General features: G+C 42.4%; 1 long non-coding RNA gene across 3 annotated transcripts in view; it reads right to left on the reverse strand.

Moving 5' to 3' along the window:
• Window positions 1-21,871, reverse strand: part of LOC107154090 — a 37,234-nt gene that overhangs the window by 2,865 nt on the left and 12,498 nt on the right. Inside the window, exons 2-5 of one of the 3 annotated variants that reach the window (XR_001505020.2) lie at window positions 20,616-20,620; window positions 12,803-12,888; window positions 12,305-12,518; window positions 911-2,438 (exon numbers count right to left, since the gene is read on the reverse strand). This is a non-coding gene — a long non-coding RNA (uncharacterized LOC107154090). Of the gene's footprint in view, window positions 1-910; window positions 2,439-10,755; window positions 10,771-12,304; window positions 12,519-12,802; window positions 13,506-20,615; window positions 20,621-21,871 lie in introns of those variants that run through there. The other 2 variants (XR_007350183.1, XR_007350184.1) reach the window with 2 other exon arrangements.

The following is a 21,871-nucleotide window of genomic DNA, read 5'->3' on the forward strand; positions in this document are numbered from 1 at the left end:
CACAGGTACGTAGTGGGCAATGGGCCTCCCACTATGTGCATCCGAGAACACTCTGTGGGCATCTGTAGCCTTTCAAGACCCCGGAAACCATGCGGGCACCCCAGCACCAGCAGAGCATTTCTGCACATCACAACAATCACCCCGGGTGAGAACTCTCCATTCCACTCTGTACTATGCCCTGCCATCTGTACACATCAGTCCAACCCCTCTCCTTCCTGTTTCTTGATTATACTACCATGGTTCCCACACATGGATGCCAGGGTGCCTGTGGCCCACCCCAACCATTTGGGTTCCAGGAACAAATGACACAGTGGAATGTGTTTGGGAACTTCTGGATGACGGGAAGTCCCACCCTCCAGGTTTTCATCTTCAATGTAATGAGTGCAGAGGGAGCCAGGATGGCTCTGTCAGGTAGAGAGAGGTGGGAGCTGATGGAGCCTCAACTAAGTGCCCAGGACTCTGGGTTCAGAGCTGGTGTTATGTGGAATTGTTGAGAGACGTGAAGAAAACCCAGATCACTGTATGCAGAGACAGCAGATGCCCTCACGTGGTCAGGCTGCTGTGCTTCTCAGAGCCCCGAGATGTTCCACAGGTGTGGAGGTGGGGAACCCACGTGCCAGCCCAGGCTGCTCCTGAGCACCTCTACCTGGATTCGAAGCACGTGACTCTGCATCAGAGTCATCACATCAATGTATCCTGGCCCCCCACCCCAAAAGTTCTCTCAGAGACACTGAGGTTCCACTGGCTCTGGACTTGCCCTTTTCTCTGGGATTCTGGGGGCCCATTAATTAGGAGGTCACAACAATTCTCAGCACACAGGCCGAGCCCACTGAGATCCCAGGAGTATCCAGGCATTGCTTCTATTTATAGTCCATCATGACCCAGGACACTGGACACGTATTGCACTCACCTAAAGAAACCACCAGGCCCAGGGCCTTTGTGCCAATGGCCTGCAGAGACCTGGAGGAGGAGGCAACCTATAGGCTGCGTGGAACCAAAGACCCTAGATCCTGGGATCTGAGCTGGACAGACAGCTCATGTGCACACAGTCACCACTGTCACTGAGAGTGCATTTGAAATACCCGCAGAGTTGGCAGAGGACCAGATATGCTTACGAGTGGGGGTGAACTGCATCCCTTGAAAATGATTGTGTCCAGAGAAAGGCAAATTTTGTAGGATTTCACTTATCTCAGATTCTCAATTATCAGGTTCATAAAAAGATAAAGTACAATGTTCTTTTCCTGGGCCTCAAGGGCACTAGAATTCAGCACTGATGGCAAGAGTATGTTCACGTGAGTTCTGGAGATGCAGGGTGGCGACACCTATACACCAACATGAACATGGTTAATGCCACTCAACTGTGTACTCCAAAATGGTTTAATTACAAAACGGATGTTTGGTGTCAATTACCAGAATGTAAACACTTGGGAGACTGCTGATTGACTCATCTTAGCACAGTTTGTGTTGTGATGGCAGAATACAAGACACTGGGTAATTCATAGCACAGATTTTATTTCTCAAACTTGGGAGGCTGGAAGACCAAGACTGGGGGCCAACTTGTAAGAACGTTCTTGTTGTGTCCTCCTGGGGAAGCAGGTGAAACAGGGACAAGGGCTGCTTTGAGAAGCCCTTTCCCAGGGAAGGAGAATCCATGGCCTAAGCACATCTTCAAGTTCCCACCCGCTAACACATCATAATGCAGAGACAAAATAGAATGACAGCCCATGCTCCCCAGAACATCCCAACTTCTTGGCATGAGTCCATTTCTGCAACATTTCACAAGTCATGATTTTGGATAAGACAAGAGTTAAGCTGAACACATGGGGAGAAGGCTCCCTTCTCGGCTCCTGCTTGCAGTGTTGCATGTGGCCTTACAAGCCATCACTGAGGTTCTGCACAACAGCTCCGACTGACCCCCTATCACATCCCCATGAGGCTGACTCACACTGAACACTCCCAAGTCCAGAAACCAGAAACGTTACAAGAAATTCAAGGGAGATTTGTTCAAAGTCTGCCCAAAACACCAGTCCACACAGGTTCAAGTCTCTTACAAAAATGCCAGAGTATTTGCATCTAAACGCTGTATATCTTCTTCCTGTAGCACTTCCATTATCTCTAGATGACTTCTGACACCTAATACAATGAAAGGGCAGTGTCATTCTCTGTAACACTGTAAGATCCAGGAAACAATGAGGAGAGAAGTATCTGTCCAGAGAGACACAACTCCTTTCCTGATAGTTTGGATTTCCAGCTGGTGGGGACCATGGATGCAGAAGAATGGGTACAGAGCCAACTGCACTTTCTTGCTTTGCATTGAGGGGAGGAAACGCTGCAGCCAGGATGAGGGCTTCTAGGATGATATCCTTCAACTCAACATCTGGACACATCTGACCTTCAGGCTGGAAGACTTTCTAGCAGGGGATCCAAGGACTTGCCTACTTGTGGAAGGAATCCAAAAGAATAACTTACTTTAAAGGGCATCAAAGAGGTTCAGGAGGGAGGGAGTCAACCCAATTGTCTAGACCACTTTTAGAGGTCAGGGGGTGGGTTCCAATGCAAAACACTGCAGTCCCATGGAGAATTCTGCAGTGTGTTGGTGATTAAAGACAATGTGTGAATCCAGGGGTCACTAGGTCCTCTCAGCCATAAGGAGGGAACTTGCCATAAAGGAACTAGGACAAGGATGAGAAGAAGGCTCAGTGGGGAGAGATCTGAAGAAAGGAAAGTGTACTCATTAGAAAAGTGTCCCCTGAAAATTCTTAGCCACCCAAAAGTTGTGTGAACTTATGTGGAAAAAGAGTCTTTGTACAGTGATGAAGCTAAGAGCTCACATGATGGAACACAGCATCAACTGGGCCCAAATCTAATATCTTATATTCTTGTAGGAAGAGGGGAGTCTGGACCCAGAGACCAGGGAGACTTGGGGATACAGCCTATGTGAGGTAGTGCCGCAGTCTGGCTGGGCACAAAATCACGAGCCACTCAAGCAGGAACAAAGTTTATTTTTTGAAACTGCCGCCTATGTCCGGTACCGCCCGGGAAGATTTTTTCCACCCACGCGGCGTCCTCCTGGACCGCAGAGAGAGCTCCTCCCCCGGAACTCCCTCCTACTGTACTTCCCCAACCAATGGGAACTCTCCAGGAGTCCCGTAGCCGGCCTAGGTGAACAGCAGGAGTCCAATATCCATATGAATGCAAATCTTAACATAATCATATCATCTCAATGGCTAGCTGGCGTCACCTTTCGACCAAAAATGCCATGCATCATATACTTGGCTCTTAGCATCTCCCCCCTTCTGTTTAAGTAACAAGCAATCTGGCTAGGGACCGTGCCTGTTAGGTTTGTCCAATTCAACATATGGTTCTTACCCGTCATCGGAAAACTGACTTTTAGGCGTCAGCCTCCTGTCTTAGGTTGATACCACTGCAATTGGATCATACCCGTCACTGACTACCGGTCCAGCATATAGCCATACTTGTGGATAGGCCTATGTACCAGTGGGGGGGTGAGGTTCTTTGCCTCACCTCTGTTGGCCCCCAAATTTGGCCTTGGTGCCGGTGGGGGGGTGAGGTTCTTTACCTCACCTCTGTTGGCCCCCAAAATTAGACCATCACTAGTAGAAGGGAGGAGGATACAGAAATGTCATGACACCAAGTCAATTAACGGCTCCTAGGAAAAATTACATCACTGGTGACACATCAGCAAAGATACGCTAGCACTACCATAATTCGCTGCATCAACAAATAGATCACAAAGCATACAAGTGATACATAGTCCAGGCAAGTTCTGTAAGCAGTTCAAAGCAGAGGAATCTATCAATATGTCCATATCCTCCCAAAATAAAGCATACAAGTGATACATAGTCCAGGCAAGTTTTGTAAGCAGTTCAAAGCAGAGGAATCTATCAATATGTCCATATCCTTCCAAAATAAATCGACTCATTGATTGAGCATTACTTGTTGAGTTATAAATCATTGATGTATCAGTTTACACGGTTTGTTGTGATAACTCTCGAAGAAGTTGTAGTTTGGTTTTATCTTTGTCTTCACCGGCACTGGGATGAAAATAGGAATTTTGACAATGATGCTAAAAAAAAAATATGTAACATTTCAACAGGTACTAAGAAAACAATATTTAGAACAATTTACATTATCCTGAACAGAATTATTAAATATAATGAAAAGGAAAGGTGAAAGTAAACAAACAGATCTGTTAACCTTCTATTTGTTCATATATTAAAACAATCCTCAACAGCTGTTTACCCAAATTAAATTAAACTATTAAAATCACGTGAATAAAAAAAAAAAATTTTTTGGATCCATGTGCATGAGCGCTCCTCATATGTGATATATGGACATACGCACATACAGACATACAACACAAAACAGAAGTGTGCACACGTAACATATAACACATAAGACAATAGTAAAGGCCTTGTAGCTTTACCTAGGTGAAATCTCCATTGCAATGTTCAAAAACTCCACAGTCAAAAAATAAAACTGATCAGAAAAAACATTAACCTAGGTCTGTATGAGCTCAAAAATAAAATAGAACTTTATGATGTGGGAAAAAGCAATAATAAAATAGATATTGAAAAAAGCATCCTGGTTAATCACTGTCGCAGATGTAAGAATAGCCAAGCTGGAGATCTGGATATCAGCTGTTATGGATTTGAGTCGAATCATTTTCCTTTTGGTCTGTAGAAATTGTTTTAGTTAATCTCTCTGGAATCCAAATCGGCTGCTGTTCTTCCTGTGGAAAAACACAAACAGAGCCCCGACTCCAGACTATCACTGGGTCAGGACCTTTCCATTGTCCTGTTAGAATATCTTTCCAAAGTACCTTAGGCTTATGTACATTTTTTGGATACAAATGTCTTTCCGCAGCACTAAGCCCTGATGAATCCAAATTTAAAAAGTTTAGAGTAAAAAGGGTTATTTTAAGTTTATCTTTGGGGGATATATACCCCTTTCCAATTCCCTCCTTTTGTTTTAATAAGTACATTTTAATAGTTTGATGAGCTCTTTCAACTATGCCTTGTCCTTGTGGATTGTATGGAATTCCTGTTATGTGAGTAATGCCAAATGATGAGCAAAATTGTTTAAAAGAGGTGGACGTATAACCAGGACCATTATCGGTTTTTAACTGTTTTGGAACGCCCACAGTGGCAAAATTTTGTAAGCAATGAGCTATAACATCTTTAGTTTTTTCTCCGGCATGAAGGGAGCCCATCAGAAATCCGGAAGAAGTATCAACTGTAACATGTAAATATTTTAATTTTCCAAATTCTGGCAAGTGTGTGACGTCCATCTGCCAAATATGGTTAGGTATCAGTCCTCTAGGATTGACTCCAAGATTAACTTGTGGTAAAAATGTCACACAATTTTGACATTGTTTTATTATATGTCGGGCTTGTTCTTTAGTTATTTTAAAACGCTTTTGTAAAGTATTAGCATTGACATGGAACCTTTTATGAAAATTTATAGCTTCTTCTATTGTGGAGAAAATATGTATGTCATGTGTAGATTTATCTGCTAAATCATTGCCCAAACTAAGGGCTCCAGGCAATCCTGTATGTGCCCTGATATGTCCTATAAAGAATGGATCTTTTCTGTCCCAGATTAGACTTTGTATAGTGGAAAACAAAGAGAAAACAGTAGAAGAAGGGGAAATCCTACCAGCATCTTCAAGGGATACTATAGCATTAACTACATACTGACTATCAGAAAATAAATTAAATACAGAATCTTTAAACATCATAAAAGCTTGTAATACTGCATTAAGCTCTACCTTTTGAGCTGATTGTTTGGGTACTAAAAATGTAAAAGTTTGATCAGGGGTAACTACTGCTGCTGTACCATTATTTGACCCATCAGTGAATATATTTGGAGCATTCATGATAGGGGTTTTTTTTGTCATCTTTGGAAAAACTACAGGATGTTTAGACCAAAAAGACAACAAAGGATTAGACGGTAAGTGATTATCAAATGAAACATTAGATTTACACATGATTATTGCCCAAGTATTTAACTCATTAGCTAACTCATCAATTTGATCTATAGTATATGGAGTAATAATTTTATTGGGAGAAATCCCAAACACTCCCTTGGCTGCTTTTATTCCTTTGAGTATTAATTGTCCTACAGCCTCAGGATACCTAGTAAGAATAGTGTTAGGAGAATAAGATAAATGTATCCACAATAATGGACCTTCTTGCCAGAATACTCCTGTAGGAATATTTTTTGTTGGCAGTACAATAAATAATAAAGGCAAACTTATATCAATTCTATCCAAATGCATATTTTCCATATATGTTTCAATGATTTTTAATGCCTTTCTTGCTTCAGGCGTCAACATGCGGGGTGAATTTGGATCTGATGGACCTTTTAGAATATCAAATAAAGGTCCCAACTCTCCTGTTGGTATGCCTAGATAAGGCCTTATCCAATTTATGTCTCCTAATAACTTTTGAAAGTCGTTAAGTGATTTGAGTTGATCTACTCGTATTTGAATTTTGGGTGGACGGACCATGGTTGAGGATAATAAAACCCCTAAATAATTAATTGGAAGATTTAATTGTACTTTATCTATTGCTATCTCTAGATTATAATTTTTTAATAAATTTGTAAGTGTGGCATAACATTCTAGCAATGTGTTTTTATCTTTATGTGCCAATAACACATCATCCATATAGTGAAATATTTGTAGTTCAGGATTTTGATTTCTAAGTGGCTGGATTGCTTTGTTAACATAAATTTGACACATAGTTGGACTATTAGCCATCCCTTGAGGGAGTACTTTCCATTCATATCTCTGATCAGGACCTTCATGATTTAGTGCAGGGATAGTAAATGCAAAATGTGGACTATCCTCGGGATGAATTGGAATTGAAAAAAAACAATCTTTAATATCTATAGCTAAAACATACCAGGTTTTTGGTAAAGCAGACAATTGGGGAATCCCTGATTGAGCAGGTCCCATAATAACCATCTCATTATTAATGGCTCTTAAATCTTGCAATAATCTCCATTTACCAGATTTCTTTTTAATGACAAAAATGGGAGTATTATGGGGAGATACGGAAGGTTGTATATGTCCCTCCGCTAATTGTTGTTTGACCAGGTCATGGGCTATTTGTATCTTTTCTTTAGTCAGGGGCCACTGAGGAACCCACACTGGTCTTTCTGATTTCCAAGTAATTTTGATTGTCTCAGTGGCCCTTTCTGAAAACCCAATCCATGTCTATTTGTTTCTTGATCTATTTGAATTGGTGCTGTCATACCTTGTTCTTGTTCTCTTAATCTTTCTTCTTTCCTAAAGCCTTGTCTAGCCCTAGTAGTGGGCGCATTAGGATTGATGTTATTTGTTAATGTCAAACCTAATTGATCTAGGACATCTCGTCCCCATAAATTTATAGGAAGATGATCCAATACATAGGGCTGTATAGTTCCTTCACATCCTTCAGGATCCTTCCAATCTAATACCATTGCACTTCTATGGGGATTAGTTGCCACTCCTAGGCCTCGAAGCGTTTGAGTGGCTTGTTGTAATGGCCAATGTTTCGGCCATTCTTGATGAGATATGATGCTAAGGTCTGCACCTGTATCAAGTAGCCCATTAAAGTCATGTCCTTGAATATTTAGTTTTAGCATTGGGCGAGAATCTAGATTTAAAGACAGCATAGCCCAATCTACACCTGTGGAGCCTAATCCCCTGGAACCTCTTTCTACAGTACGACTGGAAAATTTATCATGTAGGCTGGGTATTATTAATAACTGTGCTATTCTATCTCCTGGTGAAATTACTGATATACCTCTTGGAGAACTAGCTATAATTTTTATTTCACCTTCATAATCGGGATCAATTACCCCAGGACTTATCATAAGTCCTTTTAGTGTTGAAGAACTGCGTCCCAATAATAAGCCTACTGTTCCTTGGGGAAGAGGTCCTTTTACTCCTGTGGGAATGATTTGAACTCCCATCTCTGGAGTTAGTACTGCTCTGGCAGAGGCGCAGATGTCCAACCCTGCGCTCCCTCTAGTTTGTCTGATGAGGGATTTAATGGATAATGCGTCCTGGGCACTACCTTGATGGTGTTGCTGGGTTCCTCCACTGCCCCGTATATTTGTGGTTTTGGGCCCCGGAGCATTGGGCCCTCCAGTCCGTTTTTTGGCAATGGAGCCTGATGTCTTTCTCCACGATATCGTGGGTAAACACTTGGTCCTTGTCTGTTTTTTGATAACGGAATACCTTCTATGGTGGTTTGAGAACGGCATTCATTAGCCCAATGTTTCCCTCTACGGCATCGTGGGCAAATACCCGGTATTCTATTCCTTTGATACCTAGCCTTGTTAAACCCTCCTCCTATGGGGCAACTCCTTTTAAAATGTCCTGTTTGATCACAATTATAGCATGTTTTTGGCCTGGCATCTAAAGCCTGTTGTACTGCTGCTAAGACTTGCCCTTGTTCATTAATGTCTCTACATAATTTAATATATGTGTTTAAATCTTCATGTTTCCATGGTCTGATGACCTCTCTGCAGCAACGATTTGCTTGGTCATAAGCCAGTTGTTTTATAAATGGCATTGCCTGTTCTGTATCTCCAAATACTCTAGATGCTGTCTGAATAAGCCTATCTACAAATTCAGCGTAAGGTTCATTAGCTCCTTGTATTACCTTAGATAATTGTCCTTGTAAATCTCCATGCCCCTGTAAAGTTTTCCATGCCCTAACTGCGTCTGCAGCAATTTGTGCGTATACGCCAGGATCATATTCAATTTGTTGCCGTTGACCCTCATAAGGTCCTTTTCCTAATAACATATCTAGATTTCTTTGAGGGTAACCGGCTGCTGCATTTCGCCTAGCTGTCTCCATGCAAAATTCCTCATTGGCAACCTTCCATAACAAATATTGTCCTCCATTTAGCACAGATCGACACATGTTAGCCCAATCTGCTGGCGTCATGTCTAAGTTGGTAATGGATTCGACCATGCTCACAGTGAAGGGTGCTTGCGGCCCGTAGGTTGTTACAGCCTCCTTTAATTGCTTCACTGTTTTGAAATCTAAAGCACGGTGAATTCGTTGCCCTCCTGCCTGCTCAAGTACAGGGCATGCTAATCTTTGGGGTCCTGCCTCAGGATTCCGTCCATCAACTACGGGAGTTGAGGGCCGCTCAGCTGTAGATGGAGCTGTTGGTTGAATTACGCCCTCTGGTGATAGAACGGGGTTAGTAGCAGCCTCCTGTTGTAATTCCCCGCCTGATGGTTGTTTTTCCTCTAAGCTTTCTTTCTTCAAATCTTCCTCTGTCTGACTAGCTTGAGAGACCTTCTCTTTCGCTTGACCTAACATGTTTTCTACCATAGTCTGGACCTCTAACAATTTACTTAACAGTCTTTCGGTTTGTTTTTTACTAGTTTCTAATCTACTATAAAGGTAACGCAACCCAATAAGATAGCATAAAACAAAACCGAAACAGAATGAAACAAAAACCGAACAAAGAATAGTTGTATCAATTTTCTCTTTCTCAGGGCCGAACAACTTCAAACCTTGAGCCAACCATTTTTCCCAGTTTGCCTGAGAAAATTCTAGGGATAGGCAGCTTGAAACAAAAACAAGATAAATCAAAACGAGAACACATTGTTTTTTGAAATGGTCACCCATTTTGTTGCCTTCCCTCAGGGGCGAGCAATTTTACTCACCTCCAAGCTTCAGGCGTTCCCCGTGCGGGCCGCCAGTTGCCGCAGTCTGGCTGGGCACAAAATCACGAGCCACTCAAGCAGGAACAAAGTTTATTTTTTGAAACTGCCGCCAATGTCCGGTACCACCCGGGAAGATTTTTTCCACCCACGCGGCGTCCTCCCAGACCGCAGAGAGAGCTCCTCCCCCGGAACTCCCTCCTACTGTACTTCCCCAACCAAGGGAACTCTCCAGGAGGCCCGTAGCTGGCCTAGGTGAACAGCAGGAGTCCAATATCCATATGAATGCAAATCTTAACATAATCATATCATCTCAATGGCTAGCTGGCGTCACCTTTCGACCAAAAATGCCATGCATCATATACTTGGCTCTTAGCAAGGTTGGAGCCAGGTCGGGATGCCCATATGGGAACCACAGATCATGGACAGCAGTAGGAGAGTGGGCAAGGGCTGACAGAGTTGGGGGGACAGTCCCCTTGAAACCTGGGAGGGGTTATGGCACTGGGACAGCCCAACACCTACTGTGTTGAGCCTCTGGAGCTCAACGGAAGACACTTCCTCTGTTGTGGGCCACCCAATTGACAGGGTTTGGTTGCAGCAGCCTAGGACCCAGCTGAAGGTCTGAGCATGTTGGCCATGCAGGTTGGATCTGGACCGCAGACACACTCATCAGAGACTGTAGGGTCTCAGCCCTGAGGCAAGACAAGCACTAAGTCAGGCCAGGTGGGGAAAGGGCTAGGCACACACTGGGGGCTGGTGCCTGTGTTACTGGGAGCACTTCTGACCCCAATTCCCTGATCTGCTGCCAGCACAGGCTACAGAGGAGGGTAGAGGGACACAGAGCATGGATCTGCCCCACTCAGTGGGCCCAGGCCAACACCACACCCAGCAGCCTCGTGCCATGCCCAATGAGTCTCGAAGCGGCCCCCTCTTCCCATCCTGAGAGCTCTTCCCTTCCTCACGTGCCACTACCTCCCCACTGTCTCTAGCAATATCTACTCTGTACCAACATTCGTGGGTACTGCTCTCTCATCCCAGGACAGTGTGGTCCCACACACCCTGGTGAAACGGGCCGCCTGGAGGCTGGACCTGGAGGTTGTTGAGGTTGAATGGCAGGTGTGGTCTTCTGGCACTTTATTATTTAAGTTAAAAAAACAAAAACAAAAAACGGGTCTTGGTGCTCAAAAATGTTTGATTTGCATATTCTCATCCCCTAACCCCAATATTTTCATTATTTCCTCACATATGAAATCTTACTAGCAGAAAGTTAATTTCGTATTATACAAAGTTGATTGAAATAACATTGGTATAAATAATCAATCACCATACTTTCAATTTTTGTTCTGCTTTCCTGTTAGAAACCACTTGGATACAAGAGAACAGAGGACAGACTCATGGAAATGCTTGAAATGACAAGAAGCTCCCACTCAAGCTCAGCATTCAGTCCTGGACAGGGTAAGACCAGGCCACTTTGACATCTGTTCCAAAGAGTCTAACAGACAGAATCCTCTGACTGATCCCTGACTGAGCCATAGGAACTGGCTAGAAAAGCCTTCACATCCTCAATACATTCTTCACTTCAGAATACTTGACAACCATTGATATCCATCTCTCGTTACCTTGCTCCCCAGCCAACCATTCTTCAACAAATTCAAAGGAGCAACTCATGCAAACACACAGAAAGGGATGTTCATTACACACATCCATGTGTGAAAAAGACAACTGGTATTTTTTGTTTGGGCTATTTCAAATGAAATCCCTTCTGCATGACCTCCACAAACCAAACGAAAATATTTGTGAAATTCCCAAGTAGAAGACAAGATACACTTGCCAAGGAGGCAGTGCCAAGAATTTTGACACTCCAAATGTAGAGTGTGTGTTTAGGAGGCAGTCACAGTTTCCATGAGAGAGTCCCATGAAATCAATTACGAAGATCCATGCTCTAGCCCAACCATGCAAGTGATGTGACTTTGAAAGAGATACTTAGTCTTAGCAACCATCATCACTAACCACTAAGTCAATGAATAAAGGTCCTCAGGTGTCAAGCTACACAATGTGGGATGAGCATGGATGAGGATGGGTGGGAGAAGTCTCCCCCTCTAACACAATTAGAGAAGGCTGTGCCTGCCCTCAAATGGCTGGGGGGCCTGGGATCCTGCCACAGAGAGGGATTCCAAACCTCACATCCCCTGACCTAGGCCAGAAGACCAGGTAGAGTCCAAGGACCCTGGGGCAGCCCAATGGCAATAAAGGTCAAAAGGAACTAGGGATCTGCCTGGACCCTCAATCCCCTACTCTGAGCAGGGCTGCATGACGAGGCCAGAGGCCATCCACAGCAATCTGCCTTTACAGGAAAACTGAGGGACTGCAGGCTGCCTCTGGCTCACTGAATCAGGGTGGTGTTTTCATAAAGCAAGACCACTTCCTCACATTTGACCAGCAGCTCATGCGCTGACAGCACAATGGCTGGCTTGACTCAGGCCCTGAGAAATGAAATAGAAAATTCATAGCAAACCCATCTATAGCTCTTCCACATCATCAGGGGGTGTGATTCATTTCTGTCAACAAAGATGTCTGAAATGATGTCTAAACATGCTGGGGACTCACCTGTGTGTGGAACTTTTCAGGAAAAAGGGGATCAAATCTCATGAAGTAACTCTTCTCTCTTCTAGCCCATGGGCAATGCAAGGAATCTGCATGATACCAGAGGCTCACTTCTCTCTTCTCATGTCTTCTGGAAAGGAATCATTAATGCTTCCTTCAAGGTGAAGCAGAAGCCTGCATTCCCAGCTGCACAGAAGTGTTTGAGGGCACTGTCTCCCTTAAAACCCAAGAAGAAAAACAGGTCATTAAAGAGGCACATGGATTAGAGTACATGATCAATGATCCCTCCTCCCTGGAGCCTTCCACATGACTGTCTTCCACATTCACAGAGCAATGCTTGGCCATTCTCAAAGACCAGGAGACCATGATGCTCATCACCAGGAAGTCAATAAGGAACATGAAGAGAGCAACATGGATTGCAGAAGGTGGCACACCAAGGATCTTCAGCACAGCTGCTAGAACACAAGAGCTTAACTTCAGTATTGACTTTCTGCCACCTACCAAGTACGATATTAGTGTCAAGCACAACATGCAGACATCCAAGTAGCAGGTGACACCGTGCATCCATTCACAGAAGTGGGCAACATCTGCATTGGAACAAGGAAGTATATTATCCTTACTCATAAAAATCATCAGAAACAAAGAATAAAATGGATGGAAGACTTACCATTTCACTATTACATAGCTGTTGGAATTCCCTATTAAATCATACCTCCTCCAAAATAAAAAGTATCTATGACTTTTTAAAACTATGGTCTTTACTTAATATTTATGTATGCTATATCCCTGCCTAATGCCCTTTGAGAAAGGAGCACATAGAATTGGATCTTTGAAAATTTCACATTTCCTGATAAATATTACTGCCTATGTCAGGCATGGCAAAGTGAAACGTGGGACTTTGGATACTCAAACGAAATGTTGTGGGATTGGTGACCCTGACTCATAGACAGCATGTGGGTTCTATGAAAGCTAGTGAGGGAGCAGGGGTAATGAAGATGATAGACTAGATGACCTCAGGGCATACTGGCGGATAGGCCAAACTGAAGAATATGTTCCAGATAACCATTGGTATTTGGGCTCCTGAGCCCAGACCTGTTTTTAAAAAAGGTGCAGACAGGCGGTGTTCATATACAAAATGTCTACCATTTAAAAGTGGATAATTTCAATGGCATCTAGTTACACATCTGATAAAATGGTTTGCCAACTTATGAATTTCATTCTAACAACAACAACAACAACAACAAAAAACCCACAGACAATGAGACATATAAAGATAAAAGCTTGTCTTCACCAGGACGCCTAGAAATAGGTTTTATTTGGCTCAGGCAAATATCTCGGGCGGTGGGCGCTGTGGGGACCGCCCTGGCGGCTCCAGGGGACAGGCAGCCCGGGACCGAGGCTCCAAGGCGGCGGCAGAGTCCTCCCAGGGTCCCACCCTCGTGTGGGCGCCTAGACCTGGGCAGCTCCTGGCCAGCTCATTTTCTCCGGTCCTGGATCCCGGGAGCCGGACCCGCCAGACCCGGACCTGCAGTCCCGCCTCCAGGGCGCTACTTCCGGGCTCCTCCCACATGGAGCTGTGCGCGACCGCGGCTCCAAGTTCCCGCCCTGGCATAGGCCCCGCCCCCGTCTCCCTGGCGACGGCTCCACTTCGCTTCCGCGTCAACCTCAGCATGCTGAGGGCGGGGCCCTTGGCGCCCCGCTAGCCGCGCTGTCACCTCAGCTGGTGAGCTAGGGTGGGTCAGCAACTAACTAGCCTCCTCACCTGTCCCCAACTTCCTAGGTGTGAGGCCTGCGGCTGCCCCTCGTGGCCGTGGGACCGAGTGGACGCGGCCCTGGATGCTGGGCTTTCTCGTGGGAAATGGGCCTCAGCCAGGGTAATGGGACTGCTGCCCAGAAGGACAGGGCTCCTTAGAAGGCGCCTGCCACTCTCCTTGCTTTGAGGGACCGCCTCCAAGGGCCTCCTGGACTGACAGCTGCTGGCGAGGGCTTTCCTGGGCATATGTTGTGAGCTCTGCCCCAGCCTCAGGTTGGGAAGTGGGACCTTCCTTCAAGCAGGCACGACACTCAGGGTAGCACTGCCCTGTGGTGGCCCTGTGCAGTCAGCGATGTGGTAGAAAACAGACTCTCCCAGGGTGTTGGGACTAAGCACCTAAGAAAAGAAACCACACCAAAAAAAGCCAAGGACCCTCGCTTCCCAGGCTCCCCATGAGATTGGCCTTGGAATCCCCAGAGCTGCTGTGCCCTGATGTCCTTCCTCCAAGAAGCCTTCCTGCTTAACTGCTGAAGCGTTTGCTGTCACCCTGACCTCCATTACTGTTTCCATACACTCCCATTAACTAAGGTAACCTGGAAGGATAACTCAGTTCCCTGTTGTTTGGAATGGCCAAAAGGATGCAAAGAGGCAGCACAAGGTATGGATCAAATAGATGGTAGCTGATTGTATTAAGTAAAGGAAGTGTCAAGTAAGTGGAAGAATTGTCACTGCAGATATGATGGCGCCCTCCCTAATATTGTGTTTTATTTCTCTTCTTCAGTGTGTAGTGGCTGTGGTTGGTTCGGGGATAATACATGCTCTAAGGTGTACAGTCACTGAGATTCAAGACTTCGGTTAATGTTTTGATTTAGATATAATGCCCCCACCCTTGGGATATGATTGAAGAAACACAGCAGCTCTGATTGCAGTGGCAGACATTTGCCACCATGGTAGAATGCAGTCTGAGGACAAAATTGCTAAGAGAAATAAGGTAGGCCCAAGCCACCACGGAGGCATGAAGGTAGAGTCCTGATACATCTATGATCAGTGAGTCAATAAATTCCTTTTGGTAAGTAAGCCAGTTAGCATTGGGATTTGCTGTTATTTGTTTCCATGTACAAAATGTTTTGGGAAGAAGAGTTTTCCAAGTTGCAAAACAATGATCTCTCAATAGTGAGACAGTTTGAAAAAATGTTCATAAGGCTTGCTATTATGTGGTGCATCCAATAAGTCACTTATCTATGGGACTAGAAAAATAATCTCAAACAATTATTTAGAAAACTAACTCCTAAGAGATATCAAAATTTTATCATATGTTTATGACAGTAAATAGTATTAAAGAAGAGTGGATAAATGGTTTGGCACCAATATTCAATGGTCTTAAAGGAAAAGAGGAATTTCTCCTGTCTTATGTCCACAAATACATTGCCTTTTATGTAATAGGACATATTATTTGTATACACGGACACTTAATTGAATCAATTAATTACTGTAGAAAAAGATAATAGGGGGCTGGGCTTGTGGCTCAGCGGTAGAGCACTCACTTAGCACATTCGAGGCCCTGGGTTTGATCCTCAACACCACATAAAAATTAAATAAGATATTGTGTTCATCTACAACGAAAAAAAAAAAAAAATATATATATATATATATATAAAAAGATAATAGGAATAGAACTCAAGAGCACTAATCAACATTTTCCAGGTTTTGAGAAAGGTTAGAACTGAAACTTCAGGGATATTTTTCTATCTATTAATACATAGGATATTCTGTCATTTCTTCCCCTTCACTGTGGGTTTTGTGTATTGCATTAGTCATGTCTCTTCAGGCTCCTTTATTTGGACATTTCCACAGCCTTCCTAGGTCTTTTATAAAATTAACGTTTTTGAAAGCTATAGTCCTCCTCACCTTTGTTTTTCAGTTGACCTACCATGAGATGAACTTTCCTTTTGGCTTACAGTTCTTTGAATTTCAGTGTACATTGAGAAAGTTGTTATTGCCTAAACTCCTCCACCCTAGGCCATGGTAGCCACACTCCTGTCCCCTGCCTAATCCCTGGCAAATATGATTTATTCTTCATTATGATAGTTTTGAACAGACATCTTATAAAGGAAAACAGCATGTAAATTTTTGAGACTGGGTTCTTTCACTCAGAATAATGCCTTTCGATTCATCCAAGATGTTACCATCAGTAATTTGTTCTTTTTTATTGCTGCCTACTAGTCATTGTATGAATGCATCACAATTTGTTTATCCATTCAATGTCATGTTCCTCACAACTAAAACACTCAGGGTCACTCCAGGGGAACTGGGCTGCACGAAATAACCACACAAGAGACAGAGATACCTTTTTCTTCGGGGTCCTGTGACGGCTCCTCAGACCTTAAGGGTCCACAGAAAGAGAAAGAGAGAGAGAGAGAGAGAGAGAGAGAGGGAGCAGGAGCTGAACCCTTTTATTAAGGAGAAGCCATTCAAATGAGGCAAGAGGTCAGGTTTCAGGAGGTTGAGTCTAGCTTCATGATGTCTGCTGTCAGCAGATTGACTGACATCTAGGAAGGCCACACCCAAAGGCTGAGCAAGAGAAGGGGACACACAAAGAATCATTTCCATGGAACATTCTATCCCAAACAGGGCAAAAATAGGTGAATGTAGCTCAACCCATGGGGCTGCACGCCTGTGTCTGAAGACACGCCCTCAAACTTCCTGGACCGGAGCAATGTCCACATCACTACAAGATGTAGTGACCGGTCAAAGTCTTTCCGCTCCAGGATGGAAGGTATGAATCATTCAGAGTAGCTCCCCACAATTCAACAGTTTAGGGACTTTTGAATTCGTTTCAGTTTGGGGTGATTATGAAGACAGCCATCTAAACATTCATGTACAGGCTTTTGTGTGAGCCTAAGTTCTTATTTCTCTAGGATAAATAGCTAGGAGTGAGATTTGCTGGGTTCTGTGATGGGTGTGTGTTTGATTTTATTAAGAAACTGCCAAACTGTTTTTCCTGATCATTACCCAGGATGCAGCTGAGAGGAGATGATCTCTTTTTGGGGACGGCTGCATTTAGTAACCAACTGCTTGAGCAAGATACAGACCAAAGATAAGGGAAGCCACCAATAGCCTATTTGAGTTGATTTTTGAACAACTCATCAGGGTTGAGAACATCACTGCAGAAGAGTGTGGAGTAGGGAAGCAGCTCAGGACAGGACACCTGGGAAGCAGAGAGAGAGCTCCCCTCACCAGGACAGAATAAGAAACCCCAATGGCAGTCCCTAGAGACCTTCCTCCTCCAACCACACCCTACTGCCTACATTACCACCCAGTTAATCCCTACCAGGGGTTCAATGCACTAATTAGGTTAAGGCTCTCATAACTTGCACTGTCTCACACAGGAACTTTTGAGGGACACTAATAAACCATCATATCTGTGAAGCTGCAAACCTTTTTTCTTATAGGACGTTTTCCCGAGCTGTCAGTCTTCAGGCCTTTTGTAGTTTCATGGATTGGAAATCTCACTTTTTAAAATAAATATTTCTTCTTTCAGTTGTAGTTGGACACAATAGCTTTATTTTATTTATTTATTTTTATCTGGTGCTGAGGATGGAACCCAGAGCCTCCTGTGTGCTAGGCGAGTGCTCTACTGCTGAGCCCCAGCCCCAGCCCCAGGAAATCTCACTTTTAAATGGTGCATCCTACTGAACACAGTGCTCTACAGGGAAGTCAGACAGGTATTTCTGATCATATATACACTGAACAGAGAGATGTTGAGGTCCTACTAGGTATCAGGTACTGTTCAATATTCTGGGATACAGCACAGACCTGGGCCTTGGCCTCCCAGAGTCTGTCATCTAGCTTGCTTGTTTTTGTGTAGCCTGAGATTAAATAAGTTTGAACAGGGAAGGTAGGGGCATGTGTGTGTGTGTGTGTGTGTAGAGTGTCACCATTCACGGATTAAAGTTATGATTAGTGTTGGGTGCATCAAAGGTAAGTGAAACAAAATCTCATGCCAGGGCAAAGTAGGGGAGTTAGGGTACATACTCAAGTTTTAGTAATTTTATAGGGTACTTCCTATATACTATTATGGGGTGTTTTTTTTCTGAGTCTCTATGGTTCTACCTCTCATAAAAGAAGGTAACTGTAATTAAGCTTCACATCTGGTATGCTGGTGCATGCCTTTAAAGCCTTGGGAGGCTGAGGCAGGAGGATCAAGGGTTCAAAGACCAGCATTAGCAATTTAGCAAGACTCTAAGCAACTTAGTGAGAGCATGTCTCTAAATAAAATATAAAAAGGGCTGGGGATGTGGATGTGATTCAGTGGTTAAGTTCCCCTGAGTTCAATCCCTGATACCAAAAAAAAAAAAAAAAGAATTAAGCTTCACATTTTTCATGGAATTGGCTGTTAGGGAAATGCTGTTACCCTGACTACTTCTATGTTTATGAATTAAAAAATTCTTTGTCCCAGAGTCTGATCTCTTCTACCAGTATCTATGAGATTATGGCAAGCTTGCTTAACTTGTAAATAGGATAAAAATCTCAAACCCTCAATTCTTGACAGATGTCACTCAAATCCCTTCTGCCTTACATTTTCTCTGCCCCTCATGCAACCCCCAGTATCACTCAGACTCTGGCTCTCTCTTCACAGGAACAACCTGATAACATGTTGCTATACCTGTGTTGCTGTACTTCTTTCTTCCTATCCTGGGGCTTCTTCAAAATTCCCACGCAGCAAGAATCTATAGTCAGTTTGCATGCATGCACAGCTGGTGTTGCAGAGGAGACCAGCAGGTGGCGCCAGAGCATGACAGACATGGATGTTTCTGTCCCAGATTCTTAGGTTCCAGGCAACACAGGAGACTTGGTAAAAGAAAAAAGTTTTTTTAGCAGGGATAGAACAAGAGAAAATGGGCACATCCTCAATGGAAAGAGTGGGTCCTCTTAGGAAAAGGATGATGCACTCTCCCTGCATTCCAGCTTTATATAATTTCTTAGGGAAATTTCCAGTGAATCCCACAAAGGTCCACCTCTTGACTTTTGACAGTCGGATTGCATCAGACTTCCTAGTCCCCACTGAACATGGTTTGGAGAGTCAATGAAGGAGAAATGAAAAGGCTACAAAGAGGCAGAAACTTTCTGTCTGAAAATAGAAGACAGTCCTAGGCTCAACAGCATAATTTTTAAGTCTTAATAGCTGAAAGGCCAGGGGACGTGGAAGATACTGTGCAGTTTTTGAGTTTCCCAAAATGGGCCTACAGAATGGTAAAGGAATGAGTTTCTAGCATGGTGATTGAGTCAACTTTGTTGTCGTTGGGTGTTTTTTGCTGTTGTTTTCATCTTTGGATTTGTTTGCTTGGTTTCCCATATTTTAATTGGTGGATTATAATTATACATATATATACAATTATGTATATAATTATTCATATATATTTATATTGTTATAAATGTATAAGTATGTATGTATATAGTAGTGGTGTTCATTGTTACATATTCATATATGCACATTATATAACAATGTAATTTGGTCAATTTTGTTCCCCAGTATTTCCCTTTTCCCTCCCCTGTTCCTCCCCCTAGTCCCTGTCCTCTGCTCCACTGGTCTCCCTTTCTTTTTCATGAGATTCTCCCACCCCTGTATGTTTCCTTTCCTTTTTTTCTCTCTAGCTTCTATATACGAGAAATATATGACAGAAAACATACGACTGTTTACTTTCTGAATCTGGCTTACTTTGCTAAACAATGCTTTCAAGTTCTATTCATTTTCCTGCAAATGACATTGTTTCATTCTTCTTTATGGCTGAATAAAACTCCATTGTGTATATATATATACCACATTTTCCTTATCTACTTATCATTGATAGCTACATAGGCAGATTCCATAATTTGGCTAGTATGAACTGTGTTGCTGTAAACATGGCATGCATGTAATAACACAGTATGCTGATTTTAATTCTTTAGAATAAATACCAATGGTCACGTAGTGGTTTCATTCCTAGTCTTTTGAGTAACTTCCATACTGATTTCCATAGCAGTTATACTAATTAACAATTGCACCAGCAGTGTAAAAGTGTTTCTTTCTCTGCACGTCCTCTCCAGCATTTATTATTGTTTGTAATTGTGATTACTGCCACTCTAAATAAATGAAGATGAAATCTCAGTATAGTCTTAGTTTGCAAACTGCAAATCAAATGTAATTGTTCATGTTGAACATTTTTTATATATATTTGTTGGCCATTTGTATTTATTCTTTTGAGAGGTTTCTGTATAACTCATTTGCCCATTTACTGATTTGGTTATTTAGATTTTTGATGGTAAATTTTTGAGTTCTTTATGTATCTGGATAATAATCTTCTGTCATATATTTATTGATTTGCATATGATAAACCTTCCTTACATCCCTGGAATAAAATCAGTTTGGTCATGATGGTCAGTCTTCTTAATATGTCATTGAATATGGTTTGCTACTATTTTTTTATAAGAATTTTCACATTTAATTTTATCAAGGATATTGATCTATAGTTTTTTTTCCTTGATGTGTCCTGGTAGAATTAACAGAAAATCCATCTGGACCTGGGCTTTTCTTTGTTAGGCTTTTATTAGTACTTCCATCTGATTGCTAGTTATTAGTCTGGTTAGGTTTTCTATGTCCTCTTGATTCACTTTTGGCAGGTCACATATGTCTACAAACATGTTTACTTCTTGGCTTTCCAACTCATTGGAGTATAAATTTTCAAAATAGTCCCTAATGATCCTCTGGATTCCTGTGATATCTGTCATGATTTCATCTTTTTCATCTCTACTTTTATAACTGTGATATTTCTCTCTCTCTCTCTCTCTCTCTCTCTCTGTCTTTCTGTTAATATGGCTAAGGGTTTTTATCTATCTTGCTTATCTGTTAAAAGAACCAACTATTTCATTGATTTTTTACAATTTATTAAATTTTCTATTTCATTGATTTTGGGCTCTGATTTTAATTATTTCTACTGTTTTTTTTTTAAATTGGTTTGTTATTGTTTTTCTAAGGCCTTGATCTTCAGATTTTTTAATGTAGTCACTCATAGATATCAACTTTCCTCTTAGAACTACCTTTATTGTGTCCTAGAGGCTCTGGAATGTGTATCAGTATTACTGTTTTATGCAATTTCTAAAAAAATTTCCATTCATTATTCAAAGTATATTGTTCAATCTTCTGTGTTTTTATAGTTTCTGTAGTTTTGGGGGGATGTTGATTTCTATGATCTGATGGGATGCAAGAAATTATATCAATTCTCTTGTGTTTTCTAGAGTTATTTTGTAACCTGTTTTTGTAGAAGTTTCCATGAGCATCTTTCTTCACTGAGAAGAAAGTGAATTCAGCTATTGTTGGATGAAATATTCTGTAGATTTCTGTTAAGTCCATTTCATTTAATTTTTTAGGTCTGAAGGGTCTTTCCTGATTTTCTTTCTGAATGACCTATCTATTGAAGCAGGGTGTGTTGAAATCACCCAGTTGAGTAGTATCTGCTTTATGTGTTTAAGTGCATCAACATTTGAAGCATAAATATTTACTATTTTTATATCTTCTTGTTGGTTTGTTCCCTTTATCAGTATGAAGTGACTTTTTTTTTGTCTCTTCTAATTAATTTTGGCTTGAAGTTCTCTTTTTTGGATATGAGAATCTGTATTCCTGCTTGTTTGTGGGCTCCATGAGTAGCTAGTTCTGCTTGTTTGGGGCTCCATTTGATTGGTATATCAATTTTAATTTTTTACTTTTAGCCTTTAGATGTCTTTACCTGTAAGGTGATTTTCTTGCAAACAAAATAGAGTTGGCTCTTATTTTTTAATCC

Source organism: Marmota marmota, unplaced genomic scaffold (genome assembly GCF_001458135.2).
Source record: "Marmota marmota marmota unplaced genomic scaffold, marMar, whole genome shotgun sequence".
In the NCBI taxonomy this organism is placed as follows: domain Eukaryota; kingdom Metazoa; phylum Chordata; class Mammalia; order Rodentia; family Sciuridae; genus Marmota; species Marmota marmota.